This window comes from Rattus norvegicus, chromosome 1, assembly GCF_036323735.1.
Source record: "Rattus norvegicus strain BN/NHsdMcwi chromosome 1, GRCr8, whole genome shotgun sequence".
Taxonomy (NCBI): domain Eukaryota; kingdom Metazoa; phylum Chordata; class Mammalia; order Rodentia; family Muridae; genus Rattus; species Rattus norvegicus.
In genome coordinates, this window is record NC_086019.1 from 70,555,468 (window position 1) to 70,576,452 (window position 20,985).

Here is a 20,985-nt window from a genome sequence, read left to right on the forward strand (position 1 = left end):
GATATTCACCCAGAAGAAAAGCCTTAGAAAATCAGGGAATGTGACAAATTGTTTAACAATCCATCATCTATTAAAAAGATCAGATAATTGTAACAGAAGAGAAATCTTACAAATGTAGAGAATGTACAAAATCCTTTATCTCTGCCTTGTATTAGAATGCATGAGAAAATTCAGAGGTGAGAACACATAAATGTATAGCATATGACCAAATGTTGAGCTAATATTTATGCCTATGAAAACATCAAAAAAACTTATACCATGAAGAAAAGTATCCATAGTAAATAATGTGGCATGAGCTCATCCAAGCTATGAACTTATGGACCACTAGAGGCTCCACAATAGAGAATCATTGTGAACATAAGAAACTAGTGCAAACTTTTTATGTAATGATCAAATCTTAGGAAATATCAAAAGTTCACACTGTGAAAAGTTCTGAAAACAGATGCCATGCAGGAAGAACTGCAGTGGGCAAGTGAGCTTTTTGGGAGACAGCCCACTCTATTAGACAATTTTTCTATAGATCAATATGAAAACAAACTTTCATTAAAAATATTGTTTAGAACAATTAATGATTTTACAAAATTCCTCATTTGATTTAAATACTTTTTGAAAGTTGGCGGTAACTGATAAAGTTTAAGGAGCTGGTTTAAGTTACAATAAACTTAGAATTAAATAAGAGTGTGCCCCCTCCTTTGTAGTGAAGGCTGAATTACTTAGAATAGGAGTACAGTGAACTTTCATGAGTTACAAGCATGGAACTATACTTGGATTAGAAAAATGTGAGTGTGAGTTCATGGATCTTGTGATACAGGGATATGGCCCTAAGTGTTAGTGTGTACCAGGAAATGGCAGGGTTATGAATTAAAAGCAATACATTCTGAAAATAAGAGTAGACAATAGAGGATTGGCCAGGCTAGCCGAAATAGAGTTCAAAAATATGTTATAATAGATAATGATCTGATTGTTGGTAAATAAATACCAATTGTTTTCCAGTAAGCTTAGGAAAAAACTTGGTACTATAGACTGGCTTGCTTAAACTTTGTTAATCAACGACAAAAGAATTACTGCTTTAGGGTTACAATGAACTTATGGAAAGAAACATAGGTGGAAAATGACTAGTTAGGTATGAGGTTCAAATGAAGAATACATAATCCATAATTCTGTTGTAATGATTTAAAGCTGTTTTTGAAGAATATGTTTTGTGGTGATTGTTTTTAGAGAATATGTAACTTGTGGCAATAAGGAACTAATTTTGCTTGAAAACAGTGTTAGGTGGTTACAAAGGCTAACAAAATATAGTTGTTGGAGCCAGCTCTTTAGAGTTTGCTCCATCCACCAAATGTATGTATGTATACGTGTATATGTGTAAAATGGTTGGAGCGAGCTTGGTGGAACTTTACTCTATCCATCCAATATGCCTGTCTGTCTGCCTGTATAAGTATGTATGTGTAAAGTTACTGGAGCTTGTCTTCCTTCATTCACTCAATGTGTACGTATGTTGTGTGTGAGTGTGTGTGTGTGTGTGACTGTGTGTGTGTGCATGTGTGTGTGTGTGTATGTGTTTATAATTTTTGGAGTTTTTCTCTTTTCATTATCTTTAGCCTCCAAAGATTTTAAAGAGTTTAGCCAACTTCTTGCTGGTTTCAGGGAACGCCAGCCCGAGTAAATCAAGCTTACTCCCTCGGAGAAAAGTCTGGAGAGTGATCAATTGCTTACTCCACAGTCAGTACTCCCCAGTTTACCCTGTGGTTTTGAAGCTAGTCTTTGGCACAAAAATATGACAATGTGGAATAAATGTCCTAATTTATTTTTCCAACGTTAAATATATCAGGATGGATACAAAATGGAGAATCTGAAGAAAGTGCTGTTGTGTAGCAATTTCCTGAAGACTGAAATATTCCCTCCTGACAGGAAGCTGATTAAGATAGCTAAAAAAAAAACCCACTAAACATAGCTTCAATGAAATCTCTCAATCTGACAAGATTCACTATGTTTAACTGCCATGAAGAAACTCACACTAGTCAAGCTGACTAGATGTGGCTTTTAGGACCTGAAGCCAGGAAGATAGGATACCATTTAAATTGTGGGTATGACTTCAGATGAGCAATGTGCTCCAGGATTCCACTGTACATAGGCTATATCCAGTGGTAGCTTAGAGTTTCATGATGGCAATTATCTGTTGAGTCCCTTTTGTTCTTGAACATGGCTCTTCCCCCATAATATTGTTAAGTAACTCCAATAAAACTCATTGGTTCAAAAAGATGGACTTCAGTGGCATGCATATTTGGTTCTGTTGTCAATTCCAATACTGAATGAGTATGCATTTTGCCTCTTCCCAGGAAAGGACCCTCATGTAACATGTGATGATCACATTTATATTTTTCCTTGAATTTCATGTACGCCAAAAAATTGGTATTATAGAAACTATGTCAACTAAATTAGAGAAGAGTGTTAGTGCTCACTGTTCCAGGCTTACTGCCATAGTAGTACCTGGTCCTGTTATAGGGCCTCAAAACAAACAGAATGTATAGGCTTAGGGGGCCTTAGAGAGGAGGCTGGTTTCTTGGTTGTATTCAAGGAGGAGAGATGGCCGAGTACAGGGAAATGAATGAAACTATACCCACAAAACTGTAAATGAGAGACATCAGCTGAACTGAGCTATGTGTATTCATGCCTCTGAACTAAACCTAAGACCCAATGATGGAGTCATACTCCTTTGAATCTCTGAACACTGCTGCCCAAGGCAAATACTGAACACCTTATGATGTCCTTATCGCTTGTGTTATCTCAGAAATTCCAATACAAGTCCCTCAAAAACAATTAAATTTCAAATGATTCTTAAGTTCTTTAAACAAAGCGAGTATTATAGCATACCGGAAAATTCAAAATGGAATAAAACTTACACAAATGTTTTAAGAAAATTATCTTCAACTTAATTCCTTGTGAGTCCATTATACAAATATTAAGAAAGCATGTAATGTTAAGAGATAACATATGAATAAGACACTGTATACATGTGCTTGTAAAGGTTAGAACTATTCAAGAGTATGTGAAGATCATTTTGACATACTGAGAAATGTTCAGGAAATATTTATTCAAACACCAAATTAGAATATTAATACTAAAAATAGTGGGATTCGGGGTTGGAGATTTAGCTCAGCGGTAGAGCGCTTGCCTAGCAAGCGCGAGGCCCTGGGTTCGGTCCCCAGCTCCAAAAAAAAAAGAAAAAAGAAAAAAAAAAAACATTCACCAGGGTTGGGGATTTAGCTCAGTGGTAGGGCGCTTGCCTAGGAAGCGCAAGGTCCTGGGTTCAGTCCCCAGCTCCAAAAAAAAGAAAAAAGAAAAAGAAAAAGAAAAAAAAAACAGTGGGATTCAGAAATTCTAGACCTTAGAAGGGGTGGTGTGCTACAAAGAATGAAACCATATCATTACATAAATTTCTCAGGGATTTCAGTGCAGGAAGACAGTCATATTCAACAAATAGGAAAAGGTTATGAAAACCCACACATCTTATCAACTGGCTATGACAGTGTATCACTGTGTTCTCAACTGTTAATTGCTGTGCTGGGGGTACGAGGGTAACAGGGTGTGTAAATGTTTGCTACTTTCTCACCTGCCCAAAAGAAAGGCAATCTGCTATGGAGGAAGAATCTCTTCAACTCCTCTAATAGCTGTTCTGTGGGAGAAGTGTTTCATTAGAGTAAAAAAGGCTGTAGGCTGGAGCTATGGATGGCTGAAAGAAAGGAAGAGTGAGGGAGAGTTGGACAGAAGCAGAGAAGAAGAGCAGGGAGGTAGGGCAGTGAGAGCCACATGGAGAGATACAATGGCAGGTTAAGGACATCAATCCCGTAATATACAGATGCCTCCATTTCTTTATTAGTAAAATCCAAGGTGGACCCCAAAAGCCCTGCAATAAGAAAATACCATTTGCAAATATTAAGGTATTCTTAGTATAAGAGTTTGTTGAAACATGAACTTAAAATATTATCAATGATACAATGATCACATAGCAATATGTATCAATTGCTGCTGAAGCAAGAATAATGAACGTGAGACAAGAAACTGGAAACCTAGGTATCTGGACTGCCCCTTAAGAGCCCGGAGATTGGACTGCCTAGATGGTTTACCTGTTCCTGATTTAACTTTGGTACCTGGGAGCTGTCTAGAAAATTGTCCATCTCATCGAGATTTTACAGTTTTGTTGAATATAGGCTTACTATTGCAGATGCCAAGAAGTGCTTCCTGACAAGATGCTGACATAGCTGTCTTCTGAGAAGCTCCAACAGGACATGACAAATTCAGAGGTGGATGCTCACAGCCAACCATTGGACTGAGCACAGGGTTCCCAATGGAGGAGTAAGAAAAAGGACTGAAGGAGCTGAAGGGGTTTGCAACCCACAGGAAGAACAACAATATCAACCAACCGGACCCCCCAGAGCTCCCAGGGACTAAACCACCAACCAAAGAGTATACATGGAGGGAGCCATGGCTCCAGATGCATATGTAGCAGAGAATGGCCTTGTTGGACATCAATGGGAGGAGTGGTCATTGGTTCTGGAAAGGCTCGATGACCCAGTATAAGGGAATGAGAGGGTGGTGAGGCAGGAGTTGGTGGGTGGGTAGGGAAGTACCCTCATAGAAGAAGGGGGAGGGAGGATGGGATAGGACGGTTGTGCAGGGGAAACCAGTAAAAGGGAAAACATTTGATATGTAAATAAATATTTAAAAAAATCCCAAAGTATCTGGAGATTGAAACCCACTGGAAAGACTCCTAAGATGCCAATTTCAGGTATTCCATGAATTGAGGCTCTTCTGCTTGATGACATTTATATGACTTTCCTAATTATTCACAGACATTCACAAATTTGTGAACATGGACAACGAAAAGACAGTTCACATTGTACACTTCAAGTACTAATGTCATATACAATTCTGGTCTCTGATGGCAGCAGGCATGAGACGTCTATGTGGAGCAAGTCCACATCAGCCTGACAGCTGGAGCTGTGTGTAAAGTGCCCTGTTTACTCTAGACTGATGGGTACCAGTGGGACAGGGACAATCAATTTTTCAGAGCAAGGATAGAGAAATGGAGCAGAGCCTATGCAGGCTTAAAAAATTTGGCAGCATATCCAGACTTGCATGCTGAGAGCAAGATTACAGCAGCCTGAACCAAGGGTAGTGGTTTGAATATGCTTCACCGAGGGAGAAGATAAGAGAGCTGCAGATAGAGGCACAGCAGTAGCAGGTCCCCTGCCTCTGAGACACCTCCGGAACCTGAAGGGACCAACCGAATAAACAGTTCTCTGCACCCAAATCCAGTGGGAGGGAGAGCTAAACCTTCAGAGAGGCAGACACGCCTGGGAAACCAGAAGAGACTGCACTCTGCACACATTACTGATTCCAGAGGAAAACACAAAACGCCATCTGGAACCCTGGTGAACAGAGGCTCCCACAAGGGGCAGCGCAGATCTTCCTGGTTGTTACCCCCGCAGAGAGCTCGTAGGCAGCACCCCACGAGCAAACTTGAGCCTCGGGACAACCAGTAAGACCAACTTTTCTGCTCCAAGCGACCTGCCTGGTGATCTCAAGACACAGGCCCACAGGAACAGCTGAAAACCTGTAGATAGGAAAAACTACACGCCCGAAAGCAGAACACTCTGTTCCCATAACTGGCTGACAGAAAACAGGAAAACAGGTCTACAGCACCCTTGACACGAATGCTTATAGGACAATCTAGCCACTAGTCAGAAATAGAAGAACAAAGTAACATTAGAGATAATCTGATGACGAGAGGCAAGTGCAGGAATCCAAGCAACAGAAACCAAGACTACATGGCATCATCGGAGCCCAATTCTCCCACCAAAGCAAACAAGGAATATCCAAACACACCAGAAAAGCAAGATTTAGTTTCAAAATCATATTTGATCATGATACTGGAGGACTTCAAGAAAGACGTGAAGAACTCCCTTAGAGAAACACAGGAAAACATTAATAAACAAGTAGAAGCCTACAGAGAGGAATCGCAAAAATCCCAGAAAGAATTCCAGGAAAACATAAATAAACAAGTAGAAGCCCATAGAGAGGAGTCACAAAAATCCCTGAAAGAATTCCAGGAAAACACAATCAAACAGTTGAAGGAATTAAAAAGGGAAATAGAAGCAATCAAGAAAGAACACATGGAAACAACCCTGGATATAGAAAACCAAAAGAAGAGACAAGGAGCTGTAAATACGAGCTTCACCAACAGAATACAAGAGATGGAAGAGAGAATCTCAGGAGCAGAAGATTCCATAGAAATCATTGACTCAACTGGCAAAGATACTGTAAAGCAGAAAAAGCTACTGGTCCAAAACATACAGGAAATCCAGGACTCAATGAGAAGATCAAACCTAAGGATAATAGGTATAGAAGAGAGTGAAGACTCCCAGCTCAAAGGACCAGTAAATATCTTCAACAAAATCATAGAAGAAAACTTCCCTAGCCTAAAGAAAGAGATACCTATAAGCATACAAGAAGCCTACAAAACTCCAAATAGATTGGACCGGAAAAGAAAGTCTTCCCGTCACATAATAGTCAAAACACCAAACGCACAAAATAAAGAAAAAATATTAAAACCAATAAGTGAAAAAGGTCAAGTAACATATAAAGGCAGACCTATCAGAATCACACCAGACTTTTCGCCAGAGATTATGAAAGCCAGAAGATCTTGGACAGATGCCATACAGACACTAAGAGAACACAAATGCCAGCTCAGGTTACTGTATCCTGCAAAACTCTCAATTAACATAGATGGAGAAACCAAGATATTCCATGACAAAACCAAATTTACACAATATCTTTCTACAAATCCAGCACTACAAAGGATAATAAAGGGTAAAGCCCAACATAAGGAGGCAAGCTATACCCTAGAAGAAGCAAGAAACTAATCGTCTTGGCAACAAAACAAAGAGAAGAAAAGCACACAAACATAACCTCATATCCAAATATGAATATAACAGGAGGCAATAATCACTATTCCTTATTATCTCTCAACATCAATGACCTCAACTCCCCAATAAAAAGACATAGATTAACAAACTGGATACCCATCGAGGACCCTACATTCTGCTGCCTATAGGAAACACACCTCAGAGACAAAGACAGACACTACCTCAGAGTGAAAGGCTGGAAAACAACTTTCCAAGCAAATGGTCGGAAGAAGCAAGCTGGAGTAGTCATTCTAATATCAAATAAAATCAATTTTCAACTAAAAGTCATCAAAAAAGATAAAGAAGGACACTTTATATTCATCAAAGGAAAAATCCACCACGATGAACTCTCAATCCTAAATATCTATGCCCCAAATACAAGGGCACCTACATACGTAAAAGAAACCTTACTAAAGCTCAAAACACACACTGCACCTCAAACAATAATAGTAGGCAATTTCAACACCCCACTCTCATCAATGGACAGATCATGGAAACAGAAATTAAACAGAGACGTACACAGACGAAGAGAAGTCATGATCCAAATGGACTTAACAGATATTTATAGAACATTCTATCCTAAAGCAAAAGGATATACCTTCTTCTCAGCTCCTCATGGTACGTTCTCCAAAACTGACCATATAATCGGTCAAAAAATGGGCCTCAACAGGTACAGAAAGATAGAAATAATCCCATGTGTGCTATCAGACCACCACGGCCTAAAGCTGGTCTTCAATAACAATAAGGGAAGAATGCCCACATATACGTGGAAATTGAACAATGCTCTACTCAATGAAAACCTGGTCAAGGAAGAAATAAAGAAATTAAAGACTTTTTAGAATTTAATGAAAATGAAGGTACAACATACCCAAACTTATGGGACACAATGAAAGCTGTGCTAAGAGGAAAACTCATAGCTCTGAGTGCCTGCAGAAAGAATCAGGAAAGAGCATATATCACCAACTTGACAACACACCTAAAAGCTCTAGAACAAAAAGAAGCAAATACACCCAGGAGGAGTAGAAGGCAGGAAATAATCAAACTCAGAGCTGAAATCAACCAAGTAGAAACAAAACGGACCATAGAAAGAATCAACAGAACCAAAAGTTGGTTCTTTGACAAAATCAACAAGATAGATAAACCCTTAGCCAGACGAACGAGAGGACACAGAGAGTGTGTCCGAATTAACAAAATCAGAAATGAAAAGGGAGACATAACTACAGATTCAGAGGAAATTCAAAATATCAGATCCTACTACAAAAGCCTATATTCAACAAAACTTGAAAATCTGCAGGAAATAGACAATTTCCTAGACAAATACCAGGTACCGAAGTTAAATCAGGAACGGATAAACCAGTTAAACAACCCCATAACTCCTAAAGAAATAGAAGCAGTCATTAAAGGTCTCCCAACCAAAAAGAGCCCAGGTCCAGACGGGTTTAGTGCAGAATTCTATCAGACCTTCATAGAAGACCTCATACCAATATTATCCAAACTATTCCACAAAATTGAAACAGATGAAGCACTACCGAATTCCTTCTATGAAGCCACAATTACTCTTATACCTGAACCACACAAAGACCCAAAAAAGAAAGAGAACTTCAGACCAATTTCCCTTATGAATATCGACGCAAAATACTCAATAAAATTCTGGCAAACCGAATCCAAGAGCACATCAAAATAATCATCCACCATGATCAAGTAGGCTTCATCCCAGGCATTCAGGGATGGTTTAATATATGGAAAACCATCAATGTAATCCATTATATAAACAAACTGAAAGAACAAAACCACATGATCATTTCATTAGATGCTGAGAAAGCATTTGACAAAATTCAACACCCCTTCAGGATAAAAGTCCTGGAAAGAATAGGAATTCAAGGCCCATACCTAAACATAGTAAAAGCCATATACAGCAAACCAGTAGCTAACATTAAACTAAATGGAGAGAAACTTGAAGCAATCCCACTAAAATCGGGGACTAGACAAGGCTGCCTACTCTCTCCCTACTTATTCAATATAGTTCTTGAAGTTCTAGCCAGAGCAATCAGACAACAAAAGGAGGTCAAGGGGATACAGACCGGAAAAGAAGAAGTCAAAATATCAGTATTTGCAGATGATATGATAGTATATTTAAGTGATCCCAAAAGTTCCACCAGAGAACTAACTACTAAAGCTGATAAACAACTTCAGCAAAGTGGCTGGGTATAAAATTAACTCAAATAAATCAGTAGCCTTCCTCTACACAAAAGAGAAACAAGCCGAGAAAGAAATTAGGGAAACGACACCCTTCATAATAGACCCAAATAATATAAAGGACCTCGGTGTGACTTTAACCAAGCAAGTAAAAGATCTGTACAATAAGAACTCCAAGACTCTGAAGAAAGAAATTGAAGAAGACCTCAGAAGATGGAAATATCTCCCATGCTCATGGATTGGCAGGATTAATATAGTAAAAATGGCCATTTTACCAAAAGCGATCTACAGATTCAATGCAATCCCCATCAAAATACCAATCCATTTCTTCAACGAGTTAGACAGAACAATTTGCAAATTCATCTGGAATAACAAAAAACCCAGGATAGCTAAAACTATCCTCAACAATAAAAGGACTTCAGGGGGAATCACTATTCCTGAACTCAAGCAGTATTACAGAGTAATAGTGATAAAAACTGCATGGTATTGGTACACAGACAGAACAGATAGACCAATGGAACACAATTGAAGACCCAGAAATGAACCCACACACCTATGGGCACTTGATTTTTGACAAAGGAGCCAAAACCATCAAATGGAAAAAAAGATAGCATTTTCAGCAAATGGTGCTGGTTCAACTGGAGGTCAACATGTAGAAGAATGCAGATCGATCCATGCTTATCACCCTATACAAAGCTTAAGTCCAAGTGGATCAAGGACCTCCACATCAAACCAGATACACTCAAACTAATAGAAGAAAAACTAGGGCAGCATCTCGAACACATGGGCACTGGAAAAAATTTCCTGAACAAAACACCAAGGGCTTATCCTCTAAGATCAAGAATCGACAAATGGGATCTCATAAAACTGCAAAGCTTCTGTAGGGAAAAGGACACTGTGGTTAGGACAAAACGGCAACCAACAGATTGGGAAAAGATCTTTACCAATCCTACAACAGATAGAGACCTTATATCCAAAATATACAAAGAACTCAAGAAGTTAGACCGCAGAAGACAAATAACCCTATTAAAAATGGGGTTCAGAGCTAAACAAAGAATTCACAGCTGAAGAATGCCAAATGGCTGAGAAACACCTAAAGAAATGTTCAACATCTTTAGTCATAAGGGAAATGCAAATCAAAACAACCCTGAGATTTCACCTCACACCAGTCAGAATGGCTAAGATCAAAAACTCAGGTGACAGCAGATGCTGGCGAGGATGCGGAGAAAGAGGAACACTCCTCCATTGTTGCTGGGATTGCAGACTGGTACAACCATTCTGGAAATCAGTCTGGAGGTTCCTCAGAAAATTGGACATTGAACTGCCTGAGGATCCAGCTATACTTCTCTTGGGCATATACCCAAAAGATGCCCCACATATAACAAAGACACGTGCTGCACTATGTTCATAGCAGCCTTATTTATAATAGTCAGAAGCTGCAAAGAACCCAGATGCCCTTCAACAGAGGAATGGATACAGAAAATGTGGTACATCTACACAATGGAATATTACTCAGCTATCAAAAACAATGACTTTATGAAATTCGTAGGCAAATGGTTGGAACTGGAAAATATCATCCTGAGTGAGCTAACCCAATCACAGAAAAACAAACATGGTATGCACTCATTGATAAGTGGCTATTAGCCCAAATGCTTGAATTACCCTAGATGCCTAGAACAAATGAAACTCAAGACAGATGATCAAAATGTGAATGCTTCACTCCTTCTTTAAAAGGGCAACAAGAATACCCTTGGCAGGGAATAGAGAGGCAAAGATTAAAACAGACAGAGAAGGAACACCCATTCAGAGCCTGCCCCACATGTGGCCCGTACATATACAGCCACCCAATTAGACAAGATGGATGAAGCAAAGAAGTACAGGCCGACAGGAGCCGGATGTAGATCGCTCCTGAGAGACACAGCCAGAATACAGCAAATACAGAGGCAAATGCCAGCAGCAAACCACTGATCTGAGAATAGGACCCCCGTTGAAGGAATCAGAGAAAGAACTGGAAGAGCTCGAAGGTGCTCAAGACCCCATATGAACAACAATGCCAAGCAACCAGAGCTTCCAGGGACTAAGCCACTACCTAAATACTATACATGGACTGACCCTGGACTCTGACCCCATAGGTAGCAATGAATATCCTAGTAAGAGCACCAGTGGAAGGGGAAGCCCTGGGTCCTGCTAAGACTGAACCCCCAGTGAACGTGATTGTTGGGGGGAGGGCAGCAATGGGGGGAGGGTGGGGAGGGGAACACCCATAAAGAATGGGAGGGGGAGGGATTAGGGGGATGTTTGCCAGGAAACTGGGAAAGGGAATAACTCTCGAAATGTAAATAAGAAAAACTCAAGTTAATAAAAAAAAAAAAAAAAAGAGAGCTGCAGAGAACATGCAGAATATAACACTGGTCACACTTCCAGAGAACATTGAAATAATAGGAAGGAAGGAAGCATTGTGGTAGGACTATGTTGATAACCAGGATTTCCCTCATTTCTGGGAGTCTTAAGACAGTACACAGTTTTACACACACACACACACACACACACACACACACACACTAAGCAGGTAAATAGAAAGGATGTATCAAGAATTCTATAAGAAGAGCATCCTTACCTACAAAAAGTAGATTGCTGTAATTCTCCAACATCACATCCATGTACAATGTATTCTGAACACAGTGTAAATGCTCAATTCCACATCACAATTCCTAAATATTAAGAGACCTTGCAATTGACAACTACCTATTTATTATATGCTGTGGGACAAAATGCTTTCTGAGGTAAAAGTGATCTAAGGTATTAGAGATAGGTTTGTGGTATAGGTGAGGTATGGCATTATTTCAAAGATCAAAGTTTTCTTGAAGTGCTACAAAGAATTCTCAGCAGTTAAGCATTGCTGTCCTTTAATAAACAATGTATAGAATTATTACACTGCATACATTCAGAAGGTCTTTCTCCACCATGAATTTTCTGTGCAGCAGATAAAGGATTGGCCACCACCTCTACATTTTTAGTTTCCCTCCAGTTCAGATCTGTAATGTTGTTTAAAATGCAGCCGGGGCTAAAGAGACGGTTAAGTGGTTAATAGCACTGTCTACTCTTCCAATGGTCCTTGAGTTCACTTCCCAGCAACTATATGGTGGACCAAAACTATACACAATGTGATCCGATGGTCTTTGTCTGGCAGGCGCATGTGCAGGTGTGATGTAGAGAGAATAGTCATATACAAAAAATAAATTAATGTTTTTTTGAAAAGTAAAAATACAAATAAAATTTAAAAAGATATTTCATGGGTTATATGGAAATTAATGAAATTGACTCAAAAATAATACAATACAATAGATGTGTGTCTCAGTAGAGATTAAACTACTGACAAAGCAATGTTCACCTACTAGAAACTGAAAGAGTGACTCTCTGTATTAGAACTAGAGCTAAAAGTAGAACAGTGCAACATATGACAATGACATCAGTGTTACCATATCATATGCAGCACAGAAGAAGGTCATATACAAGTGAATCACAATTGAAAAGTTCCTAGAAATAAGTGAATAAATCAACCTCCTACACTGCAAAATGAGAAATTGCATCAAGCAATGCTCAGAGTGAACCAGGAAGAGTATTCTCTAACTGTGAGAGGACTGGACAGATTAGCATGGAATTCTCCTTTCCTTAGACAAAGCTTATATTAAAGGCAAAAGGAGAATAATGCCATAAACACAGAGAGAACCATTAGAAACTCATCATACAAAGCTGGTGTTATCTGGACAGGCAACACAGGTGACCCCAAACAAACATGTGGAGAGAAAAATCACACACCAGTTGCCATGATATACAGACACAGAGATTGTTCTAAGCTACACTGAAATAGAAGGAAAGCTGAGTTAACACCAAGACTGAAAGATTGTTTCAATACTTAAAAACAAATCAATGTCAGACATCACATACATAGACTCAGTGAGAGAAGAAGAAAAGGGACTATGACAAGAGATACATGAGAGCCCTGTGCTAAACTATGGTATTTGCACAGTTCGAAAGCTCTTAAGAATGTGAGGACAGAAGGAACATATCTCAGAATAATAAAGATAAAAATTTGAGAACAGAAGGAACATAACTCAGAATAATAAAGATAAAAATGTGAAGAGAGAAGGAACACACCTCAGAATAATAAAGACAAAGAGACACAAAGCTGAAGCGAATAGTACAAAATAATCCACTCTAACTAGTCCTAACTCAACACAGTGCATCAATTAGCACACAATTCAAAGACAGAGAAAATGTTAAAGAGGACAATATTGAATAGTCAATATTTGAAACTTCTTGAGAAAACAACAACAAAAACAACAACAACAACTCAGATCAGACCACTCACGCAGTCTACAAATACCTAGGACTCACTGTTCATAACATTCAAAGCCTCAAAAAAACTGCTATGCACACCCGGGCAGGGGGCAGAGGTAACAAGGCCATACCCAGATTTGGATCCTGTGTGCTACAATCCCAATCTACCAGGCAAGGCCTACCCGATGGTGGAATAGTGGTGTCAGATTATTTTGTGTGTAACAGACAGTTTTCTTGTGCAATCTGAAGTTAGCTGTACAGAAAAAAAAAAAGTGTGACCTATTCAGAAACCAGGCCAAAAGTCAACAATATCATAGGTCAAAAATGTCAAAGGAATCATTACTGATCTTTGTACATGTTCATATGTTTCTGTTCACAACCATAGTCTGGTGCTAATTTCAGTTTGGGTAAAAGACACTTTACCTAATAGGCAGCAGTCGTTTCAGAGCCTGCAAACTAATCAAATACTGAGAATGCCTGACTGTTTCCTGTATAGCCTACAACTGGAAATCTGTATTACCACACACAATATTATTCTCAATGAAATTTTCTAGAACCATTAATGAAAAAAAGGTGGAAAATCTAATTTCATATCCACTTTCTACTGTCACTTCAGCCCCACCTCTCTCTGAATTCTAACATACCTGTATCCTTGGCAACATTGTCCTCTGTCTTTGCCAACCATGGCTCTTAGTTCTGATTCACAGGTGAGCAGATCTGGTTGGGCAGTGGGAGATCTGCATATGGGAAGAAGATGCTTCAGAAAGTACCTGGAACTTTTCATGGAACAAAAATGAAAGAAGCACACATTTGCCAAAAGGATAAAGAGAAAATATCATGGAAAATGTTTCCGCAAGCAAGTGAAAGGCTTGCATAATAAAACCTTCAATTTTTTGAAGAAATTGAAGACAACATTAAGAGATGGAAAGATCCTCCATGCTCATGGATTAAGAGGATTAAGATACTAAAAAAGGTCATCCTACCAAAAGCAATTTTCCGATCCAAGGTATTCCTCATTAAAATTTTAACACGATTCTTTGTGGATTTTAAATGGGCAATTCTACTTTCTTATACATAAACAAAAAAATGCACAATCGCTAAAAATTCCTGAACAATAAAAGAACTTCTAGAGATCTCTCAACATTCCTAATTTAAAGTTTTCTACAAAACTACAAGATTAAAAATCCTCAAAAATACTGGCAGAAAAAGATACACTAATCAGTGAATAAGAATTGAAGACCTAGACATAAATATATATGGCCACCTGATTTTTGATAAAACAAAAATACAAATTGAAAAAAATCTTCAACAAATGCTGCTGGTCTAACTGGATTTTTGCATCCAGAGGAATGAGAATGGATCCATGCTTATTGTTATGCCCAGACCAACAGAGACCACCATGAATCCAACCCATATACAAAACCGAAGCATCTAAAATTTCTATAAGGCAAAGGACACTGTCATTAGGACAAAACAGTAACCAACAGATTGGGAAAAGAACTTACCAATCCTACATCAGATAGAGGGCTAAGATCCAATATATACAAAGAACTCAAGAAGTTAGACTTCAGAGAACCAAATAACCCTACTGAAAATAGGGTACAGAGCTAAACAAAGAATTCTCAGCTGAGGAATACTGAATGGCTGAGAAGTATCTAAAGAAATGTTCAACATCCGTAGTCATCAGGGAAACGCAAATCATAAGAACCCTGAGATTCCACCTCACACCAGTCAGAATGGCTAAGATAAAAAAACTCAGGTGATAGCAGATGCTGCTGAGGATGTGGAGAAAGAGGAACATTCCTCCATTGTTAGTGGGATTGAAAGCTGGTACAACCACTCTGGAAATCACTAGGGCAGTTCCTCACAAAATTGGACATAATACTACCTGAAAACCCAGCTATGCATATACACAAAAGATGCTCCAACATACACCGAAGACACATGCTCCACTATGCTAATAACAGCCTTATTTATAACAGACAGAAGCTGGAAAGAACCCAGATGTCCTTCAACAGAGGAATGGATACAGAAAATGTTGTAAATTACACCACAATTGAGTACTACACAGCTACTAAAAACAATGACTTCATGAAATTCATACGCGAATGGATTGAACTAGAAAATATCATCCTGATTGAGTTGACCGAGTCACAAAAGAACATATATGGTATATACTCACTGATAAGTAGATATTAAGCAAAAAGCTGTCAATACCCATGATACAACTCAAAGACCATATCAACCTCAAGAAGGAAGACCAAAGTGTGGATGCTTCAGCCCTTCTAAGAAGGGGGAAAAAATACTCACAGGACATAGAGGGTGAGAGAGACTTGAGAGGAAAAGAGGAGGGAAGTCAAAAAAAAGGGGGGAGCAGGATCAGGTATGGGAGGAGACACAGATGATACATAGAGGGTCAGGAAATTGAACAAAGGTTTATAAGATTGGGGGATGGGGAGCTGGGGGGTAGTCACCAGAAAGTGGCAAGGGCCCCCAGTTGGGGGATGGGATCAACTACTCATCTCCAACTTTTTAATCCAGAATTGCTCGTGTCTAAAGGAAATACAGGGATGAAGTGTGGAGCAAAAACTGAAGGAAAGGCTATTCAGAAACTGCCCCACCTAGGGCTCAATCTCATATACAGAAACCAATCACAGACACTATCACAGAGACCAAGAAGTGCTTGCTGATCTCCAGAGTTCCCAGGAACTGAATCATTAAGCGAAGAATACACATGGAGGGACCCATGGCTCCAGCTGTATATGTAGTAGGATGACCTCATCTGGCATCAGTGGGAGGGGAGGCCTTTGGTTCTGTGAAGGCTTGATGCCCCAGTGTAGGGGAACACATACTAGAGCAGTAAGGCAGGAGTGGGTAGGTGGTTAGAGGAGCACCCTCATAGAAGTAATAAAGGAGGGCAGGTGACATAGGGTGTTTTTTGAGGAGAAACCAGGAAGGGGAATAACATTTGAAATGTAAATAAATAAAATAACCAATAAAAACATTTTTAAAAAAAGAATACTAATTGCTAAGACTCAATGAAGTTTTTTAAGCATTTGCTGTCAAGAGAGTTGGAAACAAGTATGGTAGGTAAGAGGAAAAGCAAACTCTATGAATTAAAAAAACAAAGAATATTAACAAATGATCAGATGGTTTATTTCCAGAAAATTATATGATCAACCTGAATGCATTTCACAAAAGTTTCCAAATGCATTAAACAATCATGGCATGACTGTAGGAAGCAGAGAGATGGTGATACAGATAAGTTTCAATATCAACCATTTAGAAAGACAAACATGAACACTACTGAAAACCACTAATGAGGTGGAGGCCTCCAGAAAACCATAAACACAACAGCAGTAGATACACAGTCTTCTCAAACTTCATGCAGAATTCTCGAGTGTGGCCATATCAGAAAAAGTCAGCAAGGCCAGGTGGTGGAGGCCTTTACCCCATCACTGGAGAGGATGGGACAGCAGATTTTTCAGTTCGAGGATAGCCTTAGGGTAGGCTTATCTACAGAGTTCCAAAACTGCCAAGACTATCAAGACTGTCTCAAAAAATAAAAATATCAAAGAAAAAAATTCTTCAAACCTAGTAAAGATTACAGATTTAAAAATGTCTTCTCCACAAGTAACTCTCATGAGACTTGAGGCCTCAGAGAGTGGGGAAGTCTAATAAGGTGGGGGTGGGGGTGGGAATGTCCTCTTGGAAACTGTGGAAGGGGAGGGGTACTGGGAGCAGTCTGAGGGCGGACCAGGAAGGAGATGGCAAGTAGACTGTGAAAAAAACGTAAGGAATAGCAATAATGAAAATTTTAAAAATTGAAAAGAAATGTCTTCTCTAAGAACCTGCATGCTGACATCAATAGAAGACACAAGAACACATAAAAGACGTGAATACTGAGTCACTGCTAACATGTTCTCATTCAAACATGTAAATAAATATAGATGGATGTTTCAAAGATTGAATATACCAAAATATACAGACATTTTTAAATATAGAGAAATCATTCCAAAAATTAAAAAAAAATGAGAAACCAAAAATATTTTTAAATATATGAGAAGGATGAAACCCAAGGATGATTTCAAAATATATTAAAATTATAGCAGTACAAATCTTACACAGTTGACAGGAAGACAGACAATAGCAGGAATCAGTGGGAAGGTAATACGGAGGTTAATACTATGCAAAGATATTAAACAAATCTTATCAAAATCCTACTGGCATTATTTTAGGGAAAGAGATAAATTAACCATAAAAGATAAGACAATTTAAAGGAACTACAAAATTCTCCAAAACTTTATGAGGAGAAAAAACTAAAAGGCATCAACTGTTCTGACTAAACAACATATTAAAATGATAACAGAGAAATTACTTAATATTGGTAAGAAGTTATGATAAGTGATGTATGTGAATGGGAGGGGGACAGCAACCCTCATATTCAAAACTAATTAAATTAGATAACCAGGAAAAAATTCTTAAAACCTACTAAAGATTACAGATTTAAAAATGTCTTCTCCATAACTAACTCTCATGAGATTTGAGGCCTCAGAGAGTGGGAAAGTCTAATAGGGTAGGGTGGGGTGGGGGTGGGAATGTCCACTTGGAGACTGGGGAAAAGGAGGGGGACCGGAAGCATCTGAGGATGGCCCATGAAGGAGATGTCGACTGGACTGTGAAAAAAGCCTAAAGAATAACAACAATACAAATTTTAAAAATTGAAAAAAATTCTTCTCTAAGAACCTGGATCCTGACATCAATAGAAGACACAAGAACACATAAATTCTTGCAAAGACAGTCTTCTAATACCAACAATGGGAATATTCTGATGTTAAGATCACTGCAGTTGTCTAGAAATATTTTAAAGGAAATAGAATCTGGCAAAACAAATCTCATATACTCTTTCTACTGTGACTTGAGCCCCTCCCCATCCCTTCTTCAATCCCTCTAATATACCTGGATAAGTTGCTACAGTTTCCTGTCTTCACCATCCAGGGCTCTCAGAATCACCATCCAGGGCTCTCAGAATCACCATCCAGGGCTCTCAGAACTGGCTGAGGAGCATGACCCCTGCATATGGGAAAGAGTCTTCAGAAAGCACCCAAAACTTGTCATGGAACAAAAATAAATGATGCCTCCAAAAGGGTAAACAAGAAAGAGAGAGAAACTATCACAAATAACAATGTCCCTTTTCCCCTAAGCATGTATTCTCAGACACATGCATAGCCATTCTCCCTCCAGCCCTGAAGAGGAGCTAGGGAGACTGCAAGCAAACTATGATCACCCACAGAAACTAGACTACTGCACTTGTCCAAAGGGAGATCTCCGCGAAATAAAGAAGGAAGGAAGGAAGGAAGGAAGGAAGGAAGGAAGGAAGGAAAGAAAGAAAGAAAGAAAGAAAGAAAGAAAGAAAGAAAGAAAGAAAGAGAGAAAGAAAGAAAGAAAGAAAGAAAGAAAGGAAAGAAGAAAGAAAGAAAGAAAGAAAGAAAGAAAGGAAGGAAGGAAGGAAGGAAGGAAGGAAGAAAGAAAGAAAGAAAGAAAGAAAGAAAGAAAGAAAGAAAGCCCTGTCAGCAGGGTCTAGGCATTCCCACTGCTCATACAATACGTCCAAAGGTAAAGCACTGAATGTAAACAAACGCTAAAATAAAAAACAATTTGGTCACATGTGTAAGAGCAGAGTGGTTTTCTTCAACCAAGGAGACGATATTCTGATACAAGGGAGCGATCATAATTATTCAAAAGATGCTTTCTAAAACTTTATTTTAATCTATAGTGAGTTTTCTAAATATACAAATAGTGTGGTGTGACACAGTCACACAGCAATACTGGCCTGGACTTAAAGTGTAACATAAAAACTCAGCATATGAAGACACATTTCTGAATGTTTTACATACATCCTAAACTGCACAGAACTCAAATGAAACCTTCATACCAACTAAAAAGTCTGCTTAGTAAATATTAGTGTTTATACCCATAAACAGTAGTGCTCGATTAAGTGTGTTTTCTGGTTCAATAAATCTACACTGGTTCATCATATAATACTATATACAAAGCTCTCTGGGGATGCCTATTAACCAGGGCCAAAGGTATTCATTCTCCTGAATAAGCAATTAGTAAAGCAAGGCAGTGAGAAAGCAAGAATGAATTTACTTTCCATGATCTTTGTCACTGACACATTAGGAAATAGGAGATAATGAAACTGCTTTTTTATAAGTGATGTTATGACTGAGTATTCTGGTAAATGCAGGATAAAAGAAAAAAAGAGTCACGATAAATCCCAGTTCACAGAATCTCAATCTTCCCAACAATGTAAGATACCCAAAACGGAATAGTGAGAGCAGCGTGCTTAAGAGCAGCTTTGGAAAACACCCCACTGCTCTGCTCCTCTCAATCTTCCCAACAATGGAAGATACCCAAAACGGAATAGTGAGAGCTGCGTGCTTAAGAGCAGCTGCGGAAAACATCCCACTGCTCTGCTCCTCTGAATCTTCCCAACAACCTAAGTTACCCACAACAGAGTGGTGAGAGTGGCTTGCTTAAGAGCAGCTGCGGAAAACACCCCCCTGCTTGCTCCCTCCCGTGTCCCAGCCCCGCAGCTCCTCTGACCTGGGAGGTTCCAGGGACTCCAGGCCGCGGTTCCCGCTGCAATTCTGCAGACTGCTGACACTACCAAGCCCACAACCAAGGAACTGTGTCTGAGGAAACTTTTCCGGGTCCAGAGAGAATTAGGACGTACAAACCGGAAAGTAGCAAGACGATTGGTAGATGCTCCTGTCACTCTGGCCTGGATCTCTTGAGTTGGTCGCCTAGATCCGCCCACCAAACCATTGCTTTGGTCACGTGGTTCTCCTAAATACTTTATGCTCAAAAACTTTCTCCTCCATAATTACTCCTGCAGACTCCTCCCTGTTTTTCCTGTTGCTGTCAAGGTCCTGCTCCTGCCAGTACCAGGGACTTTGTTCCCTCCCTCTCAGTCTTAGGCTTCCTGCCACAGGGCTCCAGATGTTAGGCTTCCCTGGAACTGCTTGCACAACCTCCCTACATACTTTCTGACAACCTAGACTGAAACTGTTCTGGGAAGACACTGCACTCTGATATCTGATACTGAGTTCTGAAACCCTCAGATAATAGGTAGGCAGCCTAACTTCTTAGATTGGAATACAAGCCTCCTGGGCTACAAACTCACAGCAAAATACAGCTAACACCCAGGATTCCAATACTAAAAATGAGTCAAAAAGTTTGGCTCCCTTCCAATGCATGTGTCAAAACATACATGAAATATGAAAAGGACCACTGAGATGAAAATGTGGATAAAAAGGGGTGGGACAGAGAATGATGAGAGGGGAGCTGTGCCAACTCTAGGGAGCACCAGGGACAAAGATCACTCAGAAACAACAAACAGTAGAACAGGGCAGTTGGAAAGCAAGGATGAAGGTAAACTCCACCAGATTTATCATGGTCACAATAATAAAGAAAA

The 20,985-nt window shown here is 39.3% G+C and overlaps 1 pseudogene across 1 annotated transcript in view; it reads right to left on the minus strand.

Moving 5' to 3' along the window:
* Window positions 1-20,354, minus strand: part of Znf845l-ps1 (zinc finger protein 845 like, pseudogene 1) — a 37,367-nt pseudogene extending 17,013 nt beyond the window's left edge. Inside the window, exons 1-3 of the transcript XR_005498278.2 lie at window positions 20,115-20,354; window positions 18,465-18,578; window positions 14,150-14,242 (exon numbers count right to left, since the gene is read on the minus strand). The product of XR_005498278.2 is annotated as a zinc finger protein 845 like, pseudogene 1 (transcript). The remainder of the gene's footprint in view (window positions 1-14,149; window positions 14,243-18,464; window positions 18,579-20,114) is intronic.
* Between the last annotated feature and the right edge of the window lie 631 nt (window positions 20,355-20,985).